The sequence below is a fragment of the Chlorocebus sabaeus genome, chromosome X (assembly GCF_047675955.1).
Source record: "Chlorocebus sabaeus isolate Y175 chromosome X, mChlSab1.0.hap1, whole genome shotgun sequence".
NCBI lineage: Eukaryota > Metazoa > Chordata > Mammalia > Primates > Cercopithecidae > Chlorocebus > Chlorocebus sabaeus.
In genome coordinates, this window is record NC_132933.1 from 127,474,780 (window position 1) to 127,499,417 (window position 24,638).

The 24,638-nt window shown below is 39.6% G+C and overlaps 1 pseudogene; it reads left to right on the forward strand.

Moving 5' to 3' along the window:
• The first annotated feature begins 5,002 nt into the window (after positions 1 to 5,002).
• LOC103231734 (peptidyl-prolyl cis-trans isomerase A pseudogene) lies at positions 5,003 to 5,731 on the forward strand (annotated as a pseudogene).
• Positions 5,732 to 24,638: the final 18,907 nt, after the last annotated feature.

The window sequence follows — 24,638 nt, forward strand, 5'->3', positions numbered from 1 at the left end:
TACTGTGTGTATAAGTGTCACACATCTGCTCTGGAAAGCAGAATGGCAGTTTCTTATAAAGTTAAACATAGTTACCATATGACTCAGCAATTCCACTTTTAGATATTTATGCAAGAGAAATAAAAATTGTTTATACAAAAATCTGTACACAAATATTAATGGTGGCTTTATTCATAATTGCCAAAATGGAAACAACCCAAATGATCTTCACCTAGGGAATGAGTAAACAAACTGCGGTACATCTATACAATGGAATAGTACTCAACAATTAAAAACAAGAATGAACTACTAATACATGCAACAAATGAATGAATCTCAAATGCGTTTTGTTGAATACAAGAAACCAGGCCCAGGATTACATTTATATAACACTCTGGAAAAGGCAAAATGATAGGGATAGAGATAGGGATAGATCCATGATTGTCAGAACCTGGGGATGAAGGAGAAATTGACTACAAAGGGCAGCAGAGGAAATATTCGGGGGTGATTAAACTATTCTGTATCCTGACTGTGGTAGTAGATACAAGCCTGTATGCATTTTTAAAAATCCATACCACTGTAATAGTTTATAAGAGTACATTTTACCATACACAAATTTTAAGATATACTTAGAAAAAAACAGAAGTGTGGGTAAGGATGTGGAACAAAGTAATATTTATATAGTCTGGCATAAAACTGAAAACAGTTTGGCATCATCTTAATAGAGTTGAATATGGACATATCTTATGAACTGGCAATTTTACCCCACAGAAAAGCTTATACATCTATACCAGAAAACATTTATATATAACAGCACTGTTTGTAATTGCAAAAGTCTGAAAACAACCCAAATCTCCACTGGCAGGAAGATGGATTAATATATTGAAAAACATTGAGGATTAATACTCAGTCCATGGGGAGCAGGTAACAGATTATTCCTGTTGCATAACTTTTGCAGTAGTTTCTGTTGGCCAGCTCTTAATTCTACAACCTCCCATCAATTTAGTGAGCCCCAGTCCTTGCAGCAAAGTTTCCTTTTTTCTTATGATGGCCTGATCTGGTTTATGTTTCTAGCAGCCAAGAACCCCTAAAGGTTCAAAACCCAATCCAAATTTAACATCTCCCTTCAACACACGTAGACCCATCACCTTCCAAATCATTAACACTCAAACCAGGCATCACTTTAACAACTTCATGTACCTTATCACCCTGTCATTTCCCCCTCTTCAACATGTCACACACCTGTCTGAAATAAATGCAGACCTCTGTGAAATCACAGCAGCAGACAAATCTGTTTAAATCCTGCTCATTCTTCAAGAACTAGTTCAAAGTCAGCTCTTTTCTTATCCCCATCTCCTGTGCCTAGCCAGGTATAACTACTCCTCATTCTTAAGTTTTATACCACAATTTCCATATTTTCCTGCCCTTATTAATGCATCCGACTGATGTTTATTATGTACCTACTATGGGTCGAAGTTTTTTCTTAAGGCTGGAAATACAGCGATAAACCAAATAGACATTAATCTTTGTCTAGTGAGGAGACAGGTCATGAACAAAATAATAAGTAAAATGTATAGTAGGTTAGAAAGTGATAGGTACTATGGAGGAAACAGTCAACAGAGAAGGGCCTAGCAAATAGCATGGAGTGTGCCATTTCAGATAAGATGGGCACAGAAGGCTTCAAAGAGAAGGTAACACTTGAAAAAAGGCCAGAAGCAACTGAGGAAGTGGACCAATTGGCTATCTTAGGGAAGATCATTCAAGACGGAGGTAACAACAAATACTAAATCCCCAAGTTTGAAACATGTCAGATTTTTGGTAAAAGAATGAAGAGGCAGAGTGAGCAAGGGAAAGAATAGTAGGAGAGGAAGTAAGAGAGGTAATGAAGCACCAGCATATGGAGACCTTATTGAGCCCATAGGAATCCAGGCTTTTCTCTGATTCCAGCTGAAAGTCATTGAAGAGTTTTCAGCAAAGATGGTCTAACTTAGTTTTAGCAGGCTCGTTCAGGGTCAAAAACAGACTGCGGGGGTAAGGGCAGAAGGAGGGAGACAAATAAATAAGTTAGCATCCTTTAGCAAGGTGTGGGAAAGAGAGTACATTTTTAATCTCCCTAAGCTCCTCTCAAAAGTAGAAAAAGGAACTAGGGTCGTATATGAAAACAAATAAAAATTAATTCAAAGACAACATCATTGACAAACAAAGTGACAAACGAATCCCTCACGAATCCAGAATATAAGATGGATGTAAGGAGAATGTGGGAGCTCTGGGAAAAAGAAGGGAAGATAGAGATTTTTGATGGTCGTAAGAGCTAAGGAACTCAGAAATTACCAACAGGTCATCACCATGAAGAGGAGGAGTTCTTGATGGGAATGGAAAGCTCACTGACCCAATCCGAGAAAAACAGTTGAAACAGGAGGTGACTTCTCAGCCCCCAACCTGAGATGAGTGCAGGAGGGCTGCAGGGAGATTTCCGTTGCTGGACAGCCTGGTCCCAGAGGCTCTCTGAGAAAGTAAAGACTCTGCACTGAGGACATACCCCAAGGTAGGAACTCTAGGGTTTATAAAAAGGGGAAAAAAAGAAAAAGAAAGGGATAGTACCATCCATATTGAAGGGGGTGGAAGCAGGGGAAGCCAATAAAGGAAATTTTCAGAATAAATGAAGAAACAGCTGCACCAAGCTACATCATTTAGTTCTACCATGTTCTTTAAATATTTCAAAGTAACAATAGAAGGGGGAGCCCAAGAGCTTTGAAGCCTGGGCAACCATTCGGGTTGAACTCTCAGGCAACTCTTTGCAAAAGTACAGGTACATTTACTTCACTTAAACATGAGTACCAGAAAAGGAAAACATTCAATTTAATATGCAAAGATATTGGATTTTTAAACATTTTCTCCTTTACATGGAACAAAGGTGACAGGATAGCATGTAATGATTATATGCTTTGGTGATATAGCTATCAAATTTGAAGGAAGAAGGGGAGATGGTAAGAAAAGCAGAATAAGCTTGTTGGTTGCCTTATAAGGGTAAAAGTAAATTACTTTAGAATATACATTCTGGGAGAGGGTGGGGTGGCAAGAAAAGGTTACTAACTAACTTAATACTCCTTATGGAAGATAACCAGTAGACAGTAGCCAAAAGCCCTGGGATAGGGAGGCAAGGAACAGTTTGCCTATTAGAACCCTAGAGCCTCTGCAAGAATGATAAGAACAATGTTGGAACTGTAAGTCACACTCCAAGTCAACAAGCCACATTAACAAACACTTGAATAGCTTAGGAAAAGTGCCCTTGGTAAGGCAAGGAACTTACCCTGCAGTAAGGAGAAGCCAGAAACCACATGTGCAGCATTTGGGGGGACACAAGTCAGTGTTAGTTTAGGAAGCAAATGGAGATGTGACAGGACCAGCTCTTTCATATGTTTCCATGAAATTAAATCTAATTTTTTATGGGGCAGACAAAAGACCTGTTACATAGAAAACAGAGTGTCTATTTTTGAATACAAGAAGTGTCAAAAGCTTCTGTGAATAGTAATATGGCAGAGCAGGAAAAAAAATATGGGCTTGAAATCAAACAGACAGACCTAATTTGAATTCTAGTTTCACCAGTAACTGAGTTATCTTTGGTAAATTCCTCATCTTCTCTGAGCTTCAATTTTCTCATCTCTATAATGTCCCTAATAATATATACCTCACAGTATCATTGTAAGGATTGGCATGTTGAGGGATTAGATACATTTTAGTGTTCCCCTTCCCCCTAGCCATTCTTTAAAGACATTGAGATAAACTCTCTAATCACCTTTAAAGATCAAGTATAAATATATCCTGACATGTTGGAAGACTACTTGTTCTGTCCTCAGAGTTTAAAACAGCTAGCTCTTAGGCTCCAGGAAATTATTTTTGTTAAAATTTAATTTTTGTATCAAATAACACTTTCTATTCTAGAAAAATATTAACAATGTTTTTAACAGCTTTTTATAGTTCCTGGTCTACTGCCTTGTCATAGACCATTAAGCAGTTGTTGCATTCCATTTGTGGTTGATATTGTCTTTGCTTTGCTTGTACTGGTCGGCAAACCCTGTGAGAAAACTCCCAGATGAAAGGCCCTTCATCAATGCAAGACATTAGTATTCTATCTTTTAGAAGAAGAGTTTACTCTCTAGGCATATGGAATTGAATCTAATTAAGGGCATTTGCATCATTTAGTTCTACCAAAAGTGAGGCTGTCATTCTGTCATATTAATTTTATTTTTGTCACCTCAATGTTTAATAGCTGGATCTAAAAAGCTAGGCCATGCGGGAGAATAGTGAGGAAGATGTTGGGAACAGTATCATCATCCAATTCATATATTTGGCAATCTGAGGGGTTCCGTGCACCAACCTCTGGTGTTTACACAGCCACATGAGTCCAACAGCCCAGTTTTCCACAATGTGATGCAGCTCCAGGTGACAGAAAAAATCACACTCAGTAGACAAATACACAAAATAGTCTGATTGAGGGAAATTAGAAACAGTGGGACTCTTTTCTGGCCAAAAAGTGAAGGGGGAGAATTACAGACCTGCCAGACAGCAAATAACCACTACTTCTAGCTTGAAAGAAGTAACTGTGTGCCAATGAGCACGTTATTTTTACAGGAGCAGAATAATATCCCCTGAATAAGCCAGTCAAATTTCCATGACTTCATACCATGTCACTCCCGTGCTTAAAACCATCCTCATTGACCTTAATGTTAAAACCAAAATCCTTATAAGGACTTACATCAAGGATTTCAAACTCAGGCCCGATACTAGATGATAAAAGACAACTGATCCCAGGCCTGTACGTCAGGAAGCAATAGGAAGTGATGGAGACTGTGGGGAATGTCAGGGCACAAGGCCCATATCACAGGAGTAGCCTTCCTGCAGTTCTACCTGATTTGTTGGACATGGAATATATTAATTGTTGTTTTTGTTCTATGTCCTGAATACCTCAGTGTTCTGAATTGTTGCTGTTTAAAAAACAGGTATGGGCTTTGCAGACGCTGCCGCCGAGGAAAGTCCTGTACTACTAGCCATGGTCAACCCTACCGTGTTCTTCGACATTGCCGTCAACGGCCAGCCCTTGGGCCGCGTCTCCTTCGAGCTGTTTGCAGACAAGGTTCCAAAGACAGCAGAAAATTTTCATGCTCTGAGCACTGGAGAGAAAGGATTTGGTTATAAGGGTTCCTGCTTTCACAGAATTATTCCAGGGTTTATGTGTCAGGGTGGTGACTTCACACGCCATAATGGCACTGGTGGCAAGTCCATCTATGGGGAGAAATTTGAAGGTGAGAACTTCATCCTAAAGCATACAGGTCCTGGCATCTTGTCCATGGCAAATGCTGGACCCAACACAAATGGTTCCCAGTTTTTCATCTGCACTGCCAAGACTGAGTTGTTGGATGGCAAGCATGTGGTCTTTGGCAAAGTGAAAGAAGGCATGAATATTGTGGAGGCCATGGAGTGCTTTGGGTCCAGGAATGGCAAGACCAGCAAGAAGATCACCATTGCTGACTGCGGACAACTCGAATAAGTTTGACTTGTGTTTTATCTTAACCACCAGACCATTCTTTCTGTAGCTCAGGAGAGTACCCCTCCACCCCATTTGCTCGCAGTATCCTAGAATCTTTGTGCTCTCGCTGCAGTTCCCTTTGGGTTCCATGTTTTCCTTGTTCTCTCCCATGCCTAGCTGGATTGCAGAGTTAAGTTTATGATTATGAAATAAAAACTAAGTAACAACAACAACAACAACAACAACAAAAAAACAGGTACAGTGGCTCATGCCTGTAATCCCAGCACTTTGGGAGGCCGAGGTGGGCAGATCACCTGAGGTCAGGAGTTCAAGGCCAGACTGACCAACATGATGAAACCCCATCTCTACTAAAAATACAAAAATTAGCCAGACGTGGGGGTGCACACCTGTAATCCCAGTTGCTCGGGAGGCTGAGGCAGAAGAATCTCTTGAACCTGGGAGGCGGAGGTTGCAGTGAGTCAAGATCACACCATTGCACTCCAGCCCTGGGGGATAAAGTGAGACTCTGCCTCCAAAAACAAAGAAAAAAAAATGTTAATGGTAACAGTATAAAAACTAGAAGTTCACTCCTGCCACATTTTCATATCTTAAGAAATGCTGATGTATATCAAACTGCCCTTAGAATTTCAAGAGAATCTGTATGTTTAGAATGTATAAATATTGTATGCTCTTCTAAAGTTATCATATATTAGATACATATTTTTTTCTCTAAAGAGATCTTTTTTTTTAACCTTTAGATATCTATCATTCATCGCAGAGTTGTCAAGCATTTGTTATGGGAATGCAGTATCTAACGAGACTGATAAGGCCCCTGTCTCCAATGAGCTTACTGTCTGGGATAGGGGCAAGAAATAATAAGTAAAGAAATTAACAACACATCTTCAGATTCTTTGGATTGGGTAGTCAAGGAAAGCCACCCCGAGGAGGTGACATCAGAGTTGACATGGAAAAAACTGAAAGGATCTTAGCCTTGGGAAAATGAGAGGGTCTCTTTCCCTACAACCATAACAAAAGAATGTGTTACCAAGTCTTTAGTTTGGTTTGGTTTGGTTTTGAATAAGAAATCATTGTAAGTTGATTTTTGCCTAGAAGAAATGCTAAATTTTCTTTAGTTTAAAAAATCTGTATTAATTTTACTTCAACATATTTTGGAATTGATCATTCTGTATTTTCAAAGTATTTTTTTGTCTTCTAGTAATGAGAGCATGGGACTTTTGTGGTTTTCTGTTTTCTTCTTTTTGATCTTTATAGTTTTTAGCAGTTATGTAATGTAAATGAATTCTAGTTTAGATGGTTACAATTACCTCACTGTATTGCCATTCTTGTGATAGAGAAGTTTCATCTCACATCAGAATCACTATACTTCTCATAGAAAATCTCCTTCCAATATTCTAAAACCTTTTACACCTTTTCTTACCCTGGTCAGTGGGACCTAGTAGAAGTCAAAGGAGTAGAAAATAGGGATCTAAGACCAATACAAAAGCTATTACAGTTTCCCAGAAATGCATTAATTTGTCAAAAATGAATAATAGTAGTAAGTTTTTCCTATAATGGGATTAGCATTTTATAGCAGCCTTTTAATAATACTAATTTTTTATATACCTTCAAAGAGCTTTCACATCAATTGAATTATTTACTTATGAATTAGGCACTAGTTCTTATAGGCTTTCTGGCTATCACTTAGTACAAAGATAAAGCAGGTAATTCAAGCAGTATTGCTCTATTCCTAGATGCTTGTTTGCAGCCCCTGTAAACATTGGCTGGAAATAATTTCCCTGCCTTATTTATCACTGTGCCTTTAACATGTATTTTCAAGTGGGAAATGTAATTGGTTGAACTATAATACATAGTCTTTGAGAAAGTGACTTCATCTTACCAGTTGTCTTTGGGAGTGTGAAAATAATAGAAGGCATTTGATATGGTTTGGCTCTGTGTCCCCACCCAAGTCTCATGTTGAATTGTAATCCCTAGTGTTGGAGAAGGGGCCTGGTGGGACGTGATTTAATCATGGGGGTGATTTCTAATGGTTTAGCACTGTCCTCCTAGTGCTGTCTCGTTGATAGAGTTCTCATTACAAATATACAAAGATTAGCCGGGCATGACAGTGGATGCCTGTAATCCCAGCTACTCGGGAGGCTGAGGAGGGAGAATCACTTGAACCCAGGAGGTGGAGGTTGCAGTGAGCTGAGACTGTGCCACTGCACTCCAGCCTGGGTGACAGAGTGAGGGAGACTCCATCTCAAAAAAAAGAAAAAAATAGTGTGTAACTCTCCCCCATCCCACTCTCCCATATGAAGATGTGCCTGCTTCCCCTTCACCTTCCGCCAAAATTGTAAGTTTCCTGAGGCCTCCCCAGCCATGCCTCCTGTACAGCCTGCAGAACTGTGAGTCAATTAAACCTCTTTTCTTCATGAATTACCTAGTCTCAGGTAGTTCTTCATAGCAATGCAGGAACGGACTAATACAGTATTGATATCCTATTCCTTTAAAATTATACTTCACTGTCATTTAAAACAGTATTTTTTGGTAACATTATTCTGATAATTTTGCTTATTGGAATATCATTACATAGACTAATTACCTTCCTAAAAGATTAGTGTGATACGATTATTTTCTTGATGTGATGAGCTTGTAACTATGTTTTAACCATCTTAAGCATTTTTAAGTGTACAGTACAGTAGTGTTAAAAATATTCACATTTTTATGAAAGAGATCTCTGGAACTTTTTCATCTTTCAAATCTGAAATCTATACTTATTAAACAATAATTCCTTGTTTCCCCCATTTCCAGCCCCTGGTAGCCACCATTCTATTCTGTTTGTATGAATTTGATGACTTTATATACTTCATATAAGTCGAATCATACATTTTTTCTTTTTGTGACAGGCTTATTTCACATAGCATAATATGTGAACATGTAACATTAAGAAAGACTTTTATATTGTCTACTTTATAAACTATGGGGCAAAGAAGATGACCATGTTAAGTTAATTAATAATGAAAGGATAAGCCTATAAATTATACACTAACAGTTTAATTCTAGTTAACCGTTGGTCATTCCCAATATTATTTACTATTTATAGACTTTTGGGTTAATTTCATAAAATAGAGATACTCTATCATAATTAATATTAAAGGCCAATGAATGAGTTTTCTGAAGCTACATTCTAAACTTATCTAGAATTCAAGATAGCTGGCTAGATATAGCTAGGTTGTGCCTCTTCCATGCAGAGGAACCAAAATATCAACTAAATCTTCACACTTCAAACAGACCTTTTGTGAGAAAGCACTGAAATTCAACAAAGAGGCAATGGAAGATACCATGGTTAAAGAGAGGCTGCCTGCTCAGAGTCGCTGCTGGGCGCCAGGACCAGCCACCAGACCTAGACCTAGACCCAAGGAAGGGTAAGTGAAGGAACACCACTTACCCATCATGTACCTGAGTACCACATTCCCATCATGGACCTGAGTTCCTAGCTACAGGAGGGTTCCGTGACTACCACAGACCTTTGCACTGGCAGAGGGAGATACCTGGAGACCACACAGAGGCACTGCCTGAAGTCACGTGGACCCCAAAAGGTTTTAGTGTACGGGACAGTTGCAGCAAAACACAATGCTGGGCTCCCACCCCCTAAGGCTCTCTATCCTGCCCTAAGCAGCTGCAGACACTGCTGTTTGCTGGGCTGAGAAGTGATCAGGGCCCAGACACGCTCATATGCCCCATAGACAGGCTCCACCGCCATTGCTGCAGGACTAAGGTCCATCTGAATCATATGTCTCATACCTGCCAGTTCTTCCCAAGATCGCCTGCCTGGCTGTTTCCACAGGGAAACTCCACAGCATACATTCTATTGCCCTGCCTAAGTATTTTGTTGGTGACCTGGGAGCAGTTCTTTCCTCCCTACCATATCTAGTGACTGAGCCTGAACGGCCAGAGGAGAAATCCACTGGCCTTGTCCCGGTTGCCCAGGACATGAGCCCACTGCCCAGGGGTACAGAGATGAGACTTGTGGTCTAATCTCTAGCAGGGGAGGACCCCTCGGTGTCAGAACACAGAAAAGAGTGTGGTGTGGGCTTGTGTGGTGGCATGATATCTGGGTGCTCCTCGCTTCATGAAACTAGACCATAAAACTCTTAGAAGAAAATATAGAGCAAAAGCTCTATGACATTGGATTTGGCAGTCATTTTCTGGATATGATGCAAAAGGCACAAGCAACAAAAGAATAAATAGATAAATTGGGCTTCATGAAATGAAAACATTTTGTACATCAAAAGATAATATCAACAGCATAAAAAGGCAGCCCACAGAACAGGAGAAAATATTTTCAAATCATGTATCTGATAAGGGAGTAATATCCAAAAATATACAGAGAACTGCTAAAACTCAACCAAAAAACCCCAAATTACTCAGTTCAAAAATGGGCAAGGACTTGAATAGATATTTCTTCAAAGAAGCTATACCAAGTGGCCATTAAGCACATGAAAAGATGCTCAACAATACCAATTAGGCAAATGCAAATCAAAACTCAATGAGATATTGCCTCACACCCATTAGGTTGGCTACTATTTTTAAAAAAGCAGAAAACAACAAGTGTTGGTGAGGATGTGGAGAAATTATAACCCTTGAGCGTTGTTTCTAGGAATGTAAAATGGTACAACCACTTTGTAAAAAAGGGTGGCAGCTCCCCAAAAGATTAAAAATAGTATTATCATACGATCCCTCAGTTCTACTTTTGTGTATGTACCAAAATAAATTGAAAGCAGGGTCTCAAAGAGATTTCGTGCATCCATATTTACAGCAGCATTATTCGCGATGACTAAAACTTGGAAGCAATCCATGTGCCCATTGTTGGATGAATTGGTAAGCAAAATACCTACAATGGAATATTATTCAGCCTTAAAAGGACTGAATTTCTGACATAATGCTACCACATGGATGAACCTAGAGGACACTATGCTAAATGAAATAAGCTATTCACAAAAACAAAAATACTGTGTGATTCTCTTAATGAAGTACTTAGAGTAGACAAAATTATAGACAGACAGTAGAATGGTGCCAAGGGGCAGGGGGAGGAAGAAATGGGGAGTCATTGCTTAATGGGTATAGAGTTTCAGTCTTAGAAGATGAAAAGTGTTAAGGTAGTGAATAGTGGTGATGGTTGCACAATATTATAGCTATTTAATACCACTATACACTTAAAAGTGGTTAAGATGGTAAATTTTATGTGTATTTTACCACAAAAAAATGGGAAAATAGATCTACAATAGTAAGTACTTTTAGAAATATAATAGCAGAGAATAAAACTGTACTAGAAATACCTTAGGCAAAGGAACATTTAAACTTTGAGCCATTTTTAATCTTCAGGATCAACACGACGAGATGGTAATGGTTTAGAATAATAATTTTTTTCAAATCAAACAAATATGTATTTTAATATGTCCAAGTTTGGCCTAAAGAGGAAAAATACACTTTTCTCTTTTTGTTATTTCTAAGAAGAAACTCAAAATAATTAAATATATCCTAAAACTACTGAGAGATTTAAGCTACTTTTACCTGGATGTATTCCACTTACACCCCTGTTAAAGGGCTGATAGGTGTTACATGGTTAGGATAATTGTAGTATATTATCAGGTTGGCAGATGCTCAATAATCATTTTTATCCTCATTAGGCAACAATAGATACAAATAAAAGGACACCTGTTGGTGTTCTTACAGCTGTGTCTGAATTAGAAGGCACTAGTACTCATTATTCCAGACGGTGGGTGACTCAGAGGAGTTCTGGCATTTTTCATGATGATAGCTGCATGTAAATACTTGGATCATCCTGGCAAATCCTACTGCCCAGCTCAGTGTTTCTGTTTAGGCAGTTCCTTCTCCTGCTGTATGTGTAAGCACCAGAGAACATTTATAAAGCTATAGTACAGGAATTAGATTCAGGAAACACAAGTCGCTCCACTATTATTTCTGCATTTGTAAGGCACAAGAAGCAAGTATTTTAAAACTCAGGAACGTATTATTTCAGCTTTAGTACATACATAATATGCTAGGTGGCTTATTCAGGCCACTAGTTGATTATCCAAAGACCTAGTCGTAAAAAATTCATTCATGAGGAAATAGTAAGAACCCTTATCTTTCTGCGGGTTGGTTTGTTGTTCAATTTTACATAGATTTGTATACCCACATAGCAAAGATAATACAAAGTGGAATTATTCCATTTCACTTCTATTAGGTTTTGCTGCCTGAAATGTAACTATAAATAAATAAGATGTTTTAAAATGCTCTATATCTTAAACATTCAAATAACTTTATTATTTAAAGATTTTACCTTGTGAGAAGGCATGTATTACATGGAAGGCACATCATTACATTAATGATGTTATCATTGCTCAAACATTTTTGAAAGTCATTTTCTGGAATTTTGTAGAAGCTAGTTTATGTGTCATGTGAAAAAGAATAGTCATATCTTACATATCAGAGAACTAGTGAATGGATATACTGATATCTCTTATTAAACTTAATTACAGTTTTCTAATCTTCAGAAGCAAAAACTAAGTCACCTTAAACAATTTTGTATTTCAAGCATAATAAGTATAGATTGAAAGTAGTAAAACCATATTTAGCTAGTAGTCTCCATTTTGAAATAATTCCTGAGGATGTCTGTGTAAATTAGCAAGAAGTTTGAAATTATTTTCTTTTTTCTTTTTTTTTTTTTTTTTTTTTTTGAGACAGTTTCACTCTGTTGCCCAGGCTGGAGTGCCAGTGGTGCTATTTTGGCTCACTGCAAACTCTGCCTCCTGAGTTCAACTGATTCTCCTGCCTCAGCCTCCTGAGTAACTGGGATTACAGGTGTGCACCCTCACGCCTGGCTAATTTTTGTTTTTTTGTTTTGTTTTTTGTTTTTTTGAGACAGAATCTCACTCCGTCACCCAGGTTGGAGTGCAGTGGCACCATCTCAAATCACTGCAACCTCTGCATCCCAGGTACAAGTGATTCTCCTGCCTCAGCCTCCCGAGTAGCCGGGACTACAGGTGTGTACCACCACACTCAGCTAATTTTTTTTTTTCTATTTTTAGTAGAGATGGGGTTTCACCATGTTGGCCAGGCTGGTCTTGAACTCCTGACCTAGTGATCCACCTGCCTCGGCCTCCTAAAGTGCTGGGATTATAGGCATGAGCCACTGCACCTGGCCATGAATTGTTGCTATTTTTGGGAAACAGCAGCAATTCAGAATACTGAGGCATTCTGGACATAGAACAAAAACAACAATTTAATATATGTCTTAATGAAGTTTTTACATTGGCTAATACATAATTGCCTTGTGTATTAGTGTATACTCAGAAGTTTCTTGTATCAAGTAATTTTAGGAAGAATTCACGTATAGTCTTGATAATATCATAAATTTGCCTAATGAGCTTCTCTTTATAATCAGTACCAAGTGACACTTCAGCTCAGCCCCCGCCCAAATGATCAAAGGAACACAGGCTGGATGATGCAAATTGTCCTGGTTTTTTATTCTTGCCTTGGTTTGAAAATTCTCCCACATAGAAATTGTCTACTATGTGTCTACATGTGAGATATATAGAGATGTATCTCTATATATATCTTTTAATGTCTATGTCTATTCATATCTATATCTGTATCTAATATTTCTTTCTTTAGTTCTAAGAATGTGTGAAAGGTGCGAAACGGTAGTCTGCAGGCTAACTTTGCTTATGTTCATTCTTCAGAATATTGACTCACAAGTATTTGAAATTTGAACTATTTAAAAATCAAATTTTAAAATCCAGCTTTCTGGCTTCCTTTGAACAGTCAGAAGGTCTGGCAATACCGTTCTATTCCTGCCACTACACCCAGTTAATTTTTGTATTTTTAGTAGAGACAGGGTTTCGCCATGTTGACCAGGCTGGTCTCAAATTCCTGACCTCAGGCAATCCTCCCGCCTCGGCCTCCCAAAGTGCTGGGATTACAGGCATGAGCCACCGTGCCTGGCCACATTTAACATTCTTGTTTCAACTTACAATTCCTTTTTCTTACTAAGTGGTCATGATGTATCGTAATTATAAACCCCGAGAATCATATATCACTGTATCTTCAGAAAACATATAGTAAGATTATTTCCAAGTGGCGAAATTATAGACCTTTGTTTTGTTTTTTCCTTGGGATTTGTGGCATTGACTACGAATTATTTTTGTAATTAGAAAAAAAATCAATTAACACTATGTTTTAAAGAAGGAAAAGAGGTATAAACCAGGAATGAGCAAGAAGGATTGTTTTTGGTGTAAATACATTTTATCCCAAGCACTCTACCAGCCCAAGCAGCATAATTGGAGATAAAAGGCCAGGTGTTTGCCTTTCAGCTGCTCTATTCATTACAGGGAGGTTGTTTTTTTTTTTTTTTAATGTTTTCTCCCAAATGCTGAGACCTGTATTCCCAAGCCTATGTATATATATGCACATTCATGTAGATGAATCATGTCAACCTAAATCAAGCTGGACAAGAAGGAAATCTGAGTACATTAAAAATAAACTTCGCTTTTGAATATACACACGAGTGATGTTTTCCAAACTAGCAGAATCAAGTTTGTAACTTGGGTGCTTGTTAAAAACACAGATTCCCGAGTCTCATCACAGAATTCCAACCAGAATCTCCAAGATCAGTCTAGTTTGGGATATAACAAGCTAGAACTGGGCTTAAGCTTGCTCCTGCACCCCCTTCATCTTAGGAACCCTGGAGGAATTAATATTTTGTAAAGAGCCTGTATTTTTCTCCAAGTGCAGTGCTCTATCATCACTCCAGAGCCCCACGTGTCAAATGGCATTATCACAACCAATACCAAAAGGAAAATAAATATGAAAAACAGAGGCTTTGAGCTCATCACACTAGATAACTAATCATACGTGTCAGGAAAGTGATTTTTGTGTATTTTATTATTATCTGACTTCTTTAAAATTGTTGTTGGAGTATTTGGTCATGTTTTCTGTAAGCATTTATAGCATTCTGGATTCTTTAACAAATCAATATTATTTTCTCAATCTTCCTGGGAGAGAATTAAAATTGTGATTAGTTATCAACAGAGCATTCTGCCATAGTGATACCTTCTTCTCAAATATCTACTAACAAAGATAGTGCTTCCAAATGCCTCTCAGTTCATGTTTTGCCAAAGCTGCTCAGGGAAAGGAAAAGCTAAGCTTATCCGTTTCTCCTTGCTGCCATTATACATTCTTTGAAACCCACGTGTTTACATGTGCCCTGAAAGAAAACTAATGAATTCTATTTCCTCCACTGACGGCAATCTGAGCTGAGCACAGGCGGCAGTGATGCAATCGTTGTTTGATTCATCCTGCCCACAGTTCTGCACCTGTGCCATTGCCAGCAGGAGCAAAGCTGTGGAACATAACACTTTGCTCATCCACATCCCCAGGGATGAGCAAGTGTACACACCAAGGAAAACAAACTCATAATGCAAGTTATTTATATTAACAATTGATATGTACAGTTTATACAAACCATTTCCTAATATATTGTGCCTTATCATAAAGTTTAAACAACATCATATAAGTATCTATAGCTCGTCTGCTCATCAGAAGGATAAAATCCCTCAGGGCTGTGAAGCTTCTCTTTTCCTGGCCATCAACAAGGCAACCAGCAGCTTAAAGGCCAGAGCAGATGGAATATCATAGCTTCCCTGGATGCTTCTCAGGATTTAATCAGAGGCCCTAACCCCGTTTGGACTCACTAATCAGTTCCATTTTCTTTGGGACAGTAATTAAGAAGGCTCTTCCTGGTTGATTACTTCTAGCTCACCACCTCTCAAACCTCCTGTCTCAGCCACATCTCTAATATAGGGTCCTGAGGGAAGGGTTCTTAAGAATGCCAGATCCCATTTGCTCCACATGCCAGTTAGTCCTGCCCACATCACACCAACCTAGCCAGCCAAGACACCTGAGCCCCTCACACAGCCGAAAACCAATATGCCTGCCAGCATGACTAGGCCTCCCTTTCCTACACTTTATTCTTGCTCCCCTCGAATCCAATCAAAGCAATTCAGTTGAGGAACAAAAACATACTGAGGGTTTAAATTAGCTAGAAACGTGAAAGAAGTTGTATCATTCCAGTCAGGAGACAGAAATCAAATCAGTAATTTGAACAGGGAAAATATAATATAAAAAATTGTTAACTAGTAAAAGATGGTTAAGTACCAAAGGGGTAAAAGAGAACTCTAAAGAATACAAGAATAGTTTGTGACCATCCTGGCCAACATGTTGAAATCCTGTCTCTATCAAAAATACAAAAATTAGCTGAGTGCGGTGGTGGATGCCTGTAATCCCAGCTACTTGGGAGGCTGAGGCAGGAAAATTGCTTGAACCTGGGAGGCAGAGGTTGCAGTGAGCTGAGATCACACCACTGCACTCCAGCCTGGGTGACAGAGCAAGACTCCATCTCAGGGAAAAACAAAAAAGAATACAGGAATAGCAAATAATGTAGCGAGAAGCTATTCCCTCTATGGCTGAGGGAGATTATCCAAAACTGAGATTTTGCTCCCATTGGAGAAAGTTTGAATGTAACCCACTGGATGGCAGAGAGGATCACTAGGATGCCTTAGGCAGAGCTGGTTCACAGTCAGTGGTTCAGGATGGTGAACAAATCCCACCCACGAGTGTGTTGGAGAAACTCCCTGCATGATGAGTACCATGGAGTCTTTCATATATCACTAGCAGCAATGCCATCATAGCAAGAAGTAAAGCACCCCAAAACCAGCAAGAGAAGCCCCTTCCTCTGTTACACCTTGCAGTATCCCTACAGTGCCCTCTACTGACAAGGCGTAATTTGTGCCAACTTGTGCCATTGTGCCAACTAGCAAAATAAATGTTTACAGGCTCCAACTTCAATATCAAAAAAACAGCATACCTTCTCACCACTCCTATTCAACATTATACTGGAAGTCCTAGTTAATGCAATAAGAAGAGGTATACATATTGGGACAAAAGAAATAAAACTTGCTTTGCTCTCAGACAACACAATTGTCTATGTAGAAAACCCCCAAAGAAACAACAAAATAACTCCTGGAACTAGTAAGTGATTTTGGCAAGATTCAGGACACAAGGTTAATATACAAAAGCCAACTGCCTTCCTATACACCCACAATGAACAACTGGAATTTGAAATTAAAAATACAACACCATTTACATTAAAACAAAAAATGATATACTTAGGCATAAATCTCACAAAATACCTAAAAAAAAAAAAAAATACTTATTAAGGAAAACTACAAAACTGATGAAAGACATAAAAGAAGAGTTAAATAAATGGAGACATACTCCACATTTATGGATAGCAAGACTCAATATTGTCAAGATGTTCCCAACTTGATCTACAGCAAGCTTGTCCAACCTGTGGCCCACAGGCCACGTGCAACTCAGCTTTGAATGCAGCTGAACACAAATTAGTAAACTTTCTTAAAACACTATGAGATTTGTTTGCGATTTTTTTTAGCTCATCAGCTATTGTTAGTGTTGGTGTATTTTATGTGTGGCCCAAGACAATTCTTCTTCCATTGTGGCCCAGGGAAGCCAAAAGATTGGAAACCCCTGATCTATAGAGTCAACAAAATTCCAGTTAAAATCCCAGAAAATTACTTCATGGCTACTGGCAAACTGATTTAAACGTTTATATGAAGAGGCAAAAGACCAAGTAGAGCCAGCACAATATTGAAGAAAAAGGAAAAAACAGAGAACTGACATTATGTCACTTCAAGACTTACTATAAATCTACAGTAATATTGTGCGATGTTAGTGAAAGAACAAAGAGATTAATAAGTCAGAATAGAGGGCCCACAAATAGACCCATCCAAGAATAATCAACTGATCTTTGACAAAGGAGAAAAGGCAATTCAGCCGAGAAAGAATTGCTTTCCAACAAATAGTGCTGGAACAATTGAACATCCATAGCCAAGAAAATGAATCTGCACCCTGACTTTACACCTTTCACAAAAATTAACTCAAAATGAATCATGATCCTAAAAGTAAAATGCAAAACTGTTAAATCCTAGAAGATAATATAGGAGAAAATCTATGTAACCTAGGGGTTGGCAGTGAGTTTTTAGATACAAAACGAAAAGCATGATCCATGAAAGAAAGAAGTGGTAAGATGTCCTCTAATAGGTGACGGGATAAGTGAACTGTGGTACATCCATATAATGAAATATTCTTCAGTGATAAAAAGAAATGGGCCATTAAGCCACAAAAAGATATTCAGGAACTTGAATGCGTATCACTAAGTAAAACATGCCAGTCTGAAAAGGTTACACACTGTATTGCTGAGACCAGCTTGGTCATGGAGACCCTAACCCAGTGGTGCTAGAGGAATTAAGGACACACACACACAAATATAGCATGTGGAGTGGGAAACAGGGGACTCACAGTCTTCAGAGCTGAGAGCCCTGAACAGAGATTTACCCACATATTAATTGACAGCAAGCCAGTGATAAGCATTGTTTCTATAGATTATAGATTAACTAAAAGTATTCCTTACAGGAAACAAAGGGGTGGACTGAAACAAAGGGATGGGCTCTGGCTAGTTATCTGCAGCAGGAACATGTCCTTAAGGCACAGATCACTGATGCTATTGTTTGTGGTTCAGGAATGCCTTTAAGTGGTTTTCTGCCCTGCGTGGGCCAGCTGTTCCTTGCCCTCATTCTGATAAACCCACAACCTTCAGCGTGGGCATCATGTCCATCATGAACATGTCACAGTGCTGCAGAGATTTTGTTTATGGCCAGTTTTGGGGCCAGTTTATGGCCAGATTTGGGGGCTTATCCCCAGCACTGTATGATTCTAACTATGTGCCTTTCTGAAAAAGGCAAAATCATAGAGACAGGAAAAAGATCAGTGGTTGTCCAGGGTACAAGCAGGAAAAGGAAGAAGGAGAGGGATAAATAAGTGGAACACAGGGAATTTTGAGGGCAGTAAAACTATTTTGTATGATATTGCAATGGTGGACACATGACATGATATGCATTTGTCAAAACCCATAGAACTGGGCAGGCTCACGCCTGTAATCCCAGCACTTTGAGAGGCTGAGGCAGTAGGATTGCTTGAGCCTAGGAGTTCAAGACCAGCCTGGGAAACATAGGGAGACCCTGTCTCTCCAAAAAAAAAACTTAAAAATCGGCTGGGCGTGGTGGCATGTGCCTGTAGTTCCAGCTACTTACAAGGCTGAGGTTGGAGGATCGCTTGAGCACTGGAGGTTGAGGCTGCAGTGAGCCATGATCGTGCCACTGCGCTCCAGCCTGGGTGATAGAGTGAGACTTTTTAACAACCAGTTCTCTTTCTTTATGAAGGGCACGGGGGAAATTTTAATTTAAAAAAAAAAAAAAAAAAAAAAAAAAAAAACGGGCTCTTGAGGGAACTAATAGAGTGAGAACTCACTCACCCCCAAAGGAGGGCACTAATCTGTTCATGAGGTATTTACCCCCATGACCCAAACACCTCCCACTAGGTCCCACTTCCCAATGCTGCCACACTGAGGATTCAATTTCAATATGAGATTTGGTGGGGACAAATAAACATATCCAAACCATAGCACCAAGGTAGCACATAAATGCATGATAGTAATAATGAGAAAACTATCTATGGAAGGGAGAGGACATATATAAGAACTCTCTGTACTCTTTCCTAAATTTTTCTGTAAACCTAAAACTGCTCTATAAAACAAAATCTTTTTTTTTCAAAAGCAGACAACGAAACGTGGATTTAGAATAGAGAGGCAATAAGTTGATAACTGGCACAGAGGCCAGGAGGGTGGTTTGACTGTTCATAAAGCTAATAGAATTTTAAATCAAGGAAGAGAAATGTCATAGTGTACTCTTGTATGGTCAGACAATGACTAGAGTATTATAGCCAGTTTATGCAGGAAATTGGCATTCTGAAAAGTATTAAGGATAGTCAGAAGTCTAGAAACTCTGACCTGTTAGGAAATTTAAGGAAAATGAGATGTTTAACTTGACAAAACGTAATTTTAAAGAATATAACAGTTATCTTCAAATCCTAGAAAAGTTGTCACCTAGAGAAAAAAATCAATATATTATATGTTTCTTTAGTGGTCACTACAAGGTTTCATGGAAGTTACAGTGAATCAAACATAACATTTATAATTGCCTAAATATTGGGCAGGCTGCCTTGGAAAGAATTAGGTTTAAGCAAGTCTAGAAAATCACTTATCAGAATAAATGCAGAAATAACTCCTATATGACTTTCTGGAAAAGACGTGAAGGTGAACTAAATCTAGATGATTTCTAAGGTCCCCTACAACTCCAAAATCTATGAAAAATGACAAAAGTCATATAAGGTTTTGAAAGATAAGTAGAAGTTAAGCTCACTATGAAAGAGGCAGAGGACACATATGTGTATTATTTATGCTACAGTGAAGGAGTAAAATATGGCAGAGTAAAAGTTGTGTATTTCCTTACAGTGCTGTATACATAATAGGAGACAAATAACAACTTGGAAACTATTGAATTCAGTTTTGAAAGGTGTATTTTTTTATCTTTTCTAAATTTTATTTTATTTTATTTTACTTTATTTTTTTGAGATGGAGTCTTGCTCTGTCACCAGGCTGGAGTGCAGTGGTGCAATCTCAGCTCACTGAAACTTCCGCCTCCTGGGCTCAAATGATTCTCCTGCTTCAGCCTCCCGAATAGCTGGGATTACAGGTGCGTGCCACCATGCCCAGCTAATTTTTGTATTTTTAGTAGAGATGGGGTGAAAGGTGTATTTTCAATGTTATCAGGGATCCTGAATAAAATTTGGCCTGTCCAAATTCCACCCCCCACAGGCTACAACTACAAGGGATGGAATCCTGAGAAAAGTAGGAAAAAGGTGAGCTAGGAAAAAGGAGGCGTTACCATGTCATCAAAGACAAGAGAAATACTTTCATAAAAAATGAGTGGTCAAGAGTGGCAAATATAATTGGACAGTTCGAAGTAACACAAGACTGAAAAATGTCCTTTGGATTTGACAGTTAGAAGTTATACCTTAATGTCAGTAGTATGTTGGTACAAGCTAGATTTTTGAAAATCAAGGCAGTGCACCAATCCATTAAGAAAAGTGAACACCTCCAGTAGGCAATCTGAAAAACGTTGAAAAGAGTACCCATGCCAGGAAATTGTTGTAGATTTCCCCCTTCTCGTTCCTTGCCTTATTTACAGATAATTCAGACTACACTTGTGAATGTTTATCTGCCTATTCTGGATTTTTTGCCTTCCTGTTAACAATTTACCACTAACTGCCACCTGACAAACCCTTTAATGTGGTTTTGTTTTACCAAAGCCCTTGACAGAAACAGTGGCAGCTCTGCCCAATCCAGTTTCTTCAATGAGCCTCTAGGTCCATCTCTGCACCCAGAAGGTGAGTGTAGACTATGTTTTGAAGCAGATTGACCGTGAAAGAAAAGATAAAGATGAGAAAGGCTTGAAAAGAACATTTTGGGACACATTCATAGGCTGAGAGGAATGGTCCTGTGGAGAAGGAATGGAGAGAGGGTCTCCCTATCCCCAGCAATTCTTACAGTGCCACTGAAAATTTTCTTCCTTAAAATTAACTTTTTATCACTCTATAAAAATTTATGAAAGGCGGAGGGAGGCGGGCAGGGCCAAGATGGCTAACTAGAAGCAGCAGCATTCAGAGGATCCCATCAGAAAAAACCATAACAAGCTTGTGAATCCTCCACTGGCAACCAAGGTATCCAGGTTCTCTCATCAAAATTGACTAAGAAGGCTGGTGTAACTCACTGAGAGAAGGAAGAGCAGTGTGGTGCAGGCAGTCCACCTGAGAGCCACACAGGGAAGGGGAACCCCCTTCCCCCAGCCAAGGGAGGCAGAGAGTGAGTGCACTACCTAGCCAGCAGAAACCGTACTTTTTCCACGGAACTGTGCAACCCACGGATTGGAAGATTCCACTCACAAACCCACACCACCAGGGCCTAGTGTCCCAACTCTGGAACACGCAGATTCTTACAGCCTCTTAGCTGGAATTTGCTTAAGCCTACCCAACTCCCGGGGGTGGGGGGAAGGGACAACCAGCACCGGCTGCAGCTGCGGCTGCCTGCTGTCTAAGCCCTTTGAGCACCTTGCGGGAGGGGCAGCCACCAGCACTGGGACTCGCAACTGCCTAACACGCTAAGCTCCGTAGGCAGGGAAGGGCAGCACCCATTTCTATAGCTCCAGGCTGCGCTTTTCCCCTGCTGGAGCCAGGGAGGCTGGACGGCTTGGTCCCAAGACTTATCCCCACAGCCCAACACACTGGCTGTGGAAGTCTGCTGCCAGAGCGCCTCTTCAGCTCTAACCCTGACTCATCCTTCCTCAGTGGGCGGGGCTTCCCTGCAGGCTCTCCGATAACTCCAGCCAGAGGCTCAGGGACAGAATCCGGATCTCCTTGGGCCTTAGGCCCTAACGGGAGAGGTGGCTGCAGTCTCCGCGGACCAGCAGATTTAGCCTCTCCTCCTGGTAGTTCTGAGGAATTCGGGCATCCCAGACAAGCAGGTTTCCCCCCAGCGAAACACACCCTCTCCACCAAGGGACAAAGTGCTTTGTTAAACAGGTCCTGCTCCCTGTGCCATTCAACTGGGTGAGACCCTCCAACAGGGGTTGTCAGACACCCTATATAGGAGCAATCCTACTGGCATCAGGTTGGTGCCCCTCGCCGTCAAAGGTCCCAGAAGAAGGAGCAGGCACCTATCTTTGCTGCTCTCCAGCCTCTTTGAGTGACATCTCCAGGCACGGGAGGGAATCAGATTAATAAGGCCTGAAGTGAACCTCCGGCAAATGGCAGCAGCCCTATAGAAGAGGGACCTGACTACTGAAAGAAAAACAAACAAGCAGAAAGTGACAACAACAGCATCAACAACAACAACAAAAAGGCCCCCACAAAAACTCCACCCAAGAATCAGCAGCCTCAAAGACCGAAACTAGACAAACTCATGAGGATGAGAAAGAATCAATGAAAAAATGCGAAAAACTCAAAAGGCCAGAGTGCCTCTTCTCCAAATGATCACAATGTCTTTCCATCAAGGGCGTAGAACTGGACAGAGGATCAGATGGATGACAGAAGTAGACTTCAGAAGATGGGTAATAAAAAACTATGATGAGCTGAAGGAGCATGTTCTAACCCAATGCAAAGAAGGCAAGAACCTTGATAAAAGGTTAGAGGAATTGCTAACTAGTTTAGAGAGGAAGATAAATGACCTGCGGGATCTGAAAAACACAGCACGAGAACTTCGTGAGGCATACACAAGTATCAACAGCCGAATCAACCAAGCAGAAGAAAGGATATCAGAGTTTGAAGACCACCTTACTGAAATAAGACATGCAGACAAGAATAGAGAAAAAAGAATGAAAATGAATGAACAAGCCTCCAAGAAACATGGGATTTCATAAAAAGACTGAACCTACAATTGATTGGAGTACCAGAAGGAGATGGGGAAAATGGAAACAAGCTGGAAAACACACTTCAGGATATTATCCAGGAGAACTTCCCCAACCTAGCAAGACAGGCCAATATGCAAATTCAGGAAATACAGAAAACACCATTAAGATACTCCACAAGAAGATCAACCCCAAGACACATACTCATACTCATCAAATTCTCCAAGGTCAAAATGAAGGAAAAACTGTTAAGGGCAGCCAGAGAGAAAGGCCAGGTCACCTACAAAGGGAAGCCCATCAGACTAACAACAGACCTCTCAGTAGAAACTCTAAAAGCCAGAAGAGATTGGGGGCCAATATTCAACATTCCCAAAGAAAATAATTTTCAACCCAGAATTTCATATCCAGCCAAACTAAGCTTCATAAGCGAAGGAGAAATACAATCCTTTCCAGCAAATGCTGAGGGATTTCGTTACTACCAGGCCTGCCCTGCAAGAGCTCCTGAAAGAAGCACTAAATATGGAAAGGAAAAACTGGTACCAGCCACTGCAAAAACACACCAAAATATAAAGACCAATGACTCTACAAAGAAATGGCATCAACTAGTTTGCAAAATAACCAGATAGCATCATGATGACAGGATCAAATTCACACATAATATTAACCTTAAATGTAAATGGACTAAATGCCACAATTAAAAGACACAGACTGGCAAATTGGACAAGGAGTCAAGACCCATCAGTGTGCTATATTCAGGAGACCCATCTTACATGCAAAGATACACACAGGCTCAAAATACAGGGATGGAGGAAAATTTACCAAGCAAATGGAAAGCACAAAAAAGCAGGGGGTGTAATCCTAGTCTCTGACAAAACAGACTTTAAACCAACAAAGATCTAAAAAGACAAAGAAGGGCATTACATAATGGTAAAGGGAACGATTCAACAAGAAGAGCTAACTATTCTGAATATATATGCGCCCAATACAGGAGCACCCAGATTCATAAAGCAAGTTCTTAGAGACCTACAAAGACACTTAAACTCACACACAATAATAGTGGGAGACTTTAACACTCCACTGTCAGTATTAGACAGAATAACGACACAGAAAATTAACAAGGATATTCAGGGCTTGAACTCAGCTCTGGATCAAACGGACCTAGTAGACGTCTACTGAACTCCCCACCCCAAATCAACAGAATATACATTCTTCTCAGTGCCACATGGTACTTATTCTAAAATTGACCACATAATTGGAAGTAAAACACTCCTCAGCAAATTCAAAAGAAATAAAATCATAACAAACAGTCTCTCAGACCATGGTGCAATCAAATTAGAACTCAGGATTAAGAAACTAACTCAAAACCACACAATCTCATGGAAATTGAACAACCTGCTCCTGAATTACTCTTGAGTAAATAAGGAAATTAAGGCAGAAATCAAGAAGTTCTTTGAAACCAATGAGAACAAAGAGATAATGTAGCAAAATCTCTAGGACATGGCTAAAGCAGTGTTAAGAGGGAAATTTATAGCACTAAATCCCCATATCAGAAAGCTAGAAAGATCTCAAATTGACACCCTAACATCACAATGAAAAGAGCTAGAGAGACAAGAGCAAACTAATCCAAAAGCTAGCAGAAGACAAGAAATAACTAAGATCAGAGAAGAATTGAAGGAGATAAAGACACGAAA